Consider the following 5,551-nt stretch of genomic DNA (forward strand, 5'->3'; position numbering starts at 1 on the left):
AGACTTGAGTTTTTACTAAAACAAAAATGAAAATAGGGACATTACTACTGAATCTACAGAAGTAAAAAGGATTATAAGAGAGTACTATGAAGAATTATATGTCAAAAAATTGGATAACCTAGATGAAATGGACAAATCTCAAGAAATACAAAACCTGGCAAGACTAAATTATGAAGAAATAAAACATATGAACACACAAATAACAAGGAAAATATTTAGGAATTAACTATGGAGATGAAAGACTTGCACAATAAAAACTACAAAATATTGCTCCCTACTGCCGGAGAAATAAAGTGCCCCGGGTCCTTTCAGGACTCTTGGTCTTTGGGGAGTGATACAAATCGAGTGAAGGAAAAAGGAGAAAAATTCCCTGGATTCCTGCAGGATTAATTTATTTGAAAAGGAAATAATAGAAAAATATTCAACATTCAAAAGTTTTCTGAAGAAAATGAAGGTAAACCACAGAACATGCCAGAGGCCGGGAAAGACTGGCTTTCATAAGATGTACCTCAGGAGGCAAAAGGAAATCCTCAATCTTCTGAAGAAGGTGTAAGTCAGGAAGCAGAAGAAAACCTTAGAAACGGGCTGAACTCAATCTTGTCCAGGGATTTAAAAAGGACAGTCCCGTTAGGCAATTTGGACCTTGAAGAAATGCTAAGAGGCATAGATGAGTTGGAAAGGCTTAGAAAAGAAATAAGAAAACTAAGAAACAAGTTTGTAATGATGCATTGGAAGCAAAGACATTCCACGCAGACATCCTTATCCTGTGTGCTTTAGGCTTTGAATTTTTTTAATTTTTTAAATCTGATAGTAAAATCTGGCCCCTGCTTTCTTTCTGTTAGCATTTTCTGATGTATCTTTTACCTTTGTTTTACTTTTAATCATCTGGTGGAATTTTGTTTTGGGTAGATTCCTTGTTATCAGCATCTTACTGAATTTTGTATTTTGACCCATTCTCCAGGTCTGTTTTTTAGTTGGGAAGTTTCAAACAAATTCATGAAAATATGTTCATCCCATATTGTAAAGTATAACACAGCAAGTTACAAGCAGCATATTTAGTGTCTACTTACATTATGTAGGATAAAAATCCCAAATTGTGTGTGTGTGCATAGTTATGTACATACATCAAAAATTTAACTGTGCTTATTTCTGTGTGGTGCAAGTTTTCTTTCTGCTTATATGTAATTTTTAATGAACACGTGTCACAGAAAGTATTTTAAAACTTTAAGTAAGAGAATCAAGTAATTTGCAACCAACTTTTAAGGCAATGGGGGCACCTAAACTCATGACGAAATAACTATTAACCTCAAATGTAAACCTCATGTCACCTCTGGATCTCTTAGCCAGAGGAATAAAACTGGCAATTATTATAGAAAAAATAAACTACAAAATAGAGCTGAAAGGAAATAAATAAATGGAAACACATCCCATGTTCATGGATTAGAAGACTTAAAATTAGGATGGCAGTACTACACAAAGCAATGTACAGATTCAGTGCAATCACTATCAAAATCCCAATGATAATTTTTATAGAAATATGAACCAATCCTAAATGGCATACAGAATCTCAAGGGACCCCAAATAACCCAAACAGTCTTTAAATATAGCAAATACCTAGAGGACTCACACTTTCTGATTTTAAAGTAGAATAAAATTCACTTACTACAAAACTGTAGTAATCAAAACAGCACAGTACTGGAACAAAATAAAGAATACCAAAAAAAAAAAAAAACACCCTTCACATGTATGGTCAGATGATTTTGATGAATATGTTGGACTATTCAATATGGAAAAGACAGTCTTTTTAACAAATGATGGGAAAACTGGATATCCATATGCTAAAGAATTAAGTCGGACACGAATACACTAATATACAAAAATTAACTCAAAATGTGTCAAAGACACAAATTGAAGACCTAAAACTCTGAAATTCTGACAAGAAAATATATGTCAAAAGTTTTATGAAACTGGATTTGGCAGTTATTTCTCAGATATGACATCAAAGACAAAGGTAACCAAACAAAAAAAATAGACAAATCAGATTTCATAAAAATGTAAACATTTTGTGCATCAAAAAAACTGTTATCAACAGATTAAAAAGGCAATCCATAGAATGGAATAAAATACTTTCAAATCATTTATCTGATAGAGGTAAATATCTAGACTATACATAGCACTCCTAAAACTCAAAATAAAACATAAAAATAAATAAAACAAGAAACAACTTGATTCAAACTCAATTAAAAAATGAGCAAAAAACACTTGAAGTTTTTCCTCCAAAGAAGATATACAGATGATCAATAAGCACATAAAAAGGTGCTGCAGATCATTAACCACAAGGGAAACACAAATCAAAACTACAATGAGATATCATCTCATACCCATTAAGATAGTTACTATAAAAAAATCAGAAGTATTGGTGAAGCTGTGGAGTGATTTGAATTCTTATGCACTGTTGATGGGGATGATTCAGCTGCTGTGGGAAAAAACGGCAATTCCTCAAAAAAATTAAAAATAGAATTGCCATGATTTAGCAATTCCTCATATGCATATACACCCAAGAGAATGTAAAGCAGGGCCTTAAAGAGATATTTGTGCACCTGTGCTCATAGCAATGTTATTCATAGTAACTAAAGTGTGGAAGCAACCTGAATGTCTACTGACAGATGAATGGATAAGTAAAATGTGGTATACACATGCAACGGAATATTGTTCAGATTTAAAAAGCAAGGAAATGTTGACATGCTACAATATGCATCAACCTTTATGAAAGTATGCTAACTGAAATAAATCAATCACAGAAAGACAAATACTCTATGATTCCACTTATGAGTTAATTAAAATAGTCAAAATCATAGACAGAAAATAGAAAAGTGGTTGCCAGAGACTGAGAGAAAGAGTGAATAGTGGGTTATTGTTTAATGTGTGTAGAGTTTCAGTTTTACAAGATGTAAAATTTCTGGAGATGGATGGTACTTATGGTTGTACAATATTATGAATATATTTAATGCCACTTAAAATGGTTAAGATGGTAAATTTTTTGTTATGTGTTCTTCACTACAATTTTTGTTTAAATTGAAAGAAAAAGAAAAATACAAAATGAAGTTTTGATAGGGTTTGGTTGTACTAGTGTATGTATTTGTCAAAACTCAGAAATTGTTGAGATACCACTTCACACCAGTCAGAAGGGCCATCATAAACAAAGCAACAAACAAGTGTTGGAGAGGTTGTGGAGAAAAGGGGACCCTAGTGCACTGTTGGTGGGACTGCAGACTGGTACAACCACTATGGAAAACAGTATGGAACTTCCTCAGAAAACTAAAAATGAATCTGCCTTTTGACCCAGCAATTCCACTGCTGGGATTATATCCTAAAATACCAATCCAAAAGAACCTATGCACCCCAATGTTCATAGCAGCACAATTTACAATAGCCAAGTGCTGGAAACAACCCAATTGCCCATCAGTAAATGAATGGATCAAAGAACTATGGTACATTTACACAATGGAATTCTATGCAGCAGAAAGAAAAAAGGAGCTCCTACCCTTTGCAACAGCATGGATGGAACTGGAAAGCATTATGCTAAGCAAAATAAGCCAAGTAATGAAAGACAAATACCATATGATTTCACCTTTAACAGAAACCTAAACAACAAAACAAGCAAGCAAGCAAAATATAGTCAAATACACTGAAATAGAGAACAGCTGACAGTGTCCAAAGGGGAGAGGGAAGGGAATTTCAGGGGAGAATGGGAAGGGTTTACAGGAACAAATATAAAGGGCACATGGACAAAAACTAGGGGGGTTAGAAATGGGAGGAAGGTGGAGAGGGATGGGTGGGTGGGCTGGGATGGGAGTAAAGGACAAAAAAACTGTGCTTGAACAATGATTAAAATAAAATTAGAAAAAAAAACCCTCAGCAATTGTATGTCTAATATTTGTATGTCATTGTTACATAAATTTTACCCCAAAAGAAGAAACTGTATTAAATACTGAACTCTGGTTAAAAATGTATATGCTGAATTATTTAGATAGAAACATACTAATATCTGCAATTACTTTGAAATATATAAGAAAATAATACAGATAGGAGAGTGGATAAAGGGATGCATAGATGCATGGATGTGTGATAAAGTGCCCAGCACAGTGTGAAAAGTAGAATCTAGGCTTTGGGTATGTGGGTGTTTAGTATAAAATTCTCTCAACTTTGCTGTATGTTTAAAATTTTAGACAAAATGCATTTATTAAAAAGCAAATGGAGTCATTCAAACATATTAGGAGTTTGGGGTTATTTAGTTTAGGAGTAAATAGTTCTTCATATTTTACCAGTTACTGGAGTTGGTTTGTAACAGAGTACACTCATCAATTTTCTAACCATGAATAATTTCATAATGATATGGAAAGTGTTCTCTATTTAATAAGTCATAAAAGAGTATGATATATTTGGGAGACAGTGTCATCCATAATAAATTAAAGTATTGGCTCCCAAATAGTAAATTTCAATTATTACAAAAATTCTGTTTTGGTGAAACAGTCTCTTCCCTGTAATAGTGACTAGATAATATTTATTTCCAAATAAGAAAATGTTTGGATATTAATCAAATCATACACATATAAAGCTTAGTTTATTTTCTTGTTTTTCAGAACCCACACTTCCTTAATTTGTTTACTTTTCTAATAAATTCAGCCATTAACTTGTCTATTTGTTTCTAATCTTCTGAAAGGGTATGACAAATTATAATGTAATCTATTTCAATATTACAAATTGGTCCAAATGCACATTAAATCAGTTATGAAAACTAAGTATTCGATGTCAATTTGGTATCTTTCAGGTACAAGGACAGTCTTAAAAGTAATTTTACAGTGGATCTAATGAACTCTGGTAGTGTAAGTAATGGAAATGTAATGTACTTAGCTGGTCCTCTTAGTTATCATTTGTTCAACTTTTTTAATGAAATTTATGATTTTGAGTGAGGCTGCTTTCTTTAAACAGGTGATGTGTTCTTTTTAACCTTCTGAGCAAAGAATGGTAAGAGAAGATGGGTAAAAGTAATCAAAGATTGGAGAATTGATGAATGTGGGTGGAAGTGATGCTAATTTCACAGCCCAAAAAGTGTGTTTACAAATAGAATGCTTTCAGATGATTTGCAAAGCTAACTAAAAATTTCCCTGGTTTCATTTTCTCAGTGCTCTGCAGTAAAATGCCTATTAAAATGCCTGCAGCATTTTTAAATGGAATTTTACTCTCCATTAAAAACAAAAGCATGTGCATGAATTTTCATTTGCTTGAATTTCTTCACATGATGTTTAAAAAAGTAGACCTGTGGTTTATTAGCTGTGTGAGCTTTAACAAGGCATTTAATTTATCTTGGACTCATTTACTCCACCTTTAAAATAGATACAATAGATAGTAATATGAGAATTTAATGAGAAAGTGTATATACAAATACTTGCAGGCTGTGGAATATACAAATGTGAATTCGTGCTATTATCCGTGGCTTTTTACATAGTGAAAGGTTTATTTTCGGTTGACTTCTAAAAAATAAATCCAT

At 32.6% G+C, this 5,551-nt stretch overlaps 1 pseudogene; it reads left to right on the top strand.

Moving 5' to 3' along the window:
* Window positions 1-399: 399 nt before the first annotated feature.
* Window positions 400-1,011, top strand: LOC114515441 (annotated as a pseudogene).
* Window positions 1,012-5,551: the final 4,540 nt, after the last annotated feature.

The sequence above is a fragment of the Phyllostomus discolor genome, chromosome 2, assembly GCF_004126475.2.
Source record: "Phyllostomus discolor isolate MPI-MPIP mPhyDis1 chromosome 2, mPhyDis1.pri.v3, whole genome shotgun sequence".
In the NCBI taxonomy this organism is placed as follows: domain Eukaryota; kingdom Metazoa; phylum Chordata; class Mammalia; order Chiroptera; family Phyllostomidae; genus Phyllostomus; species Phyllostomus discolor.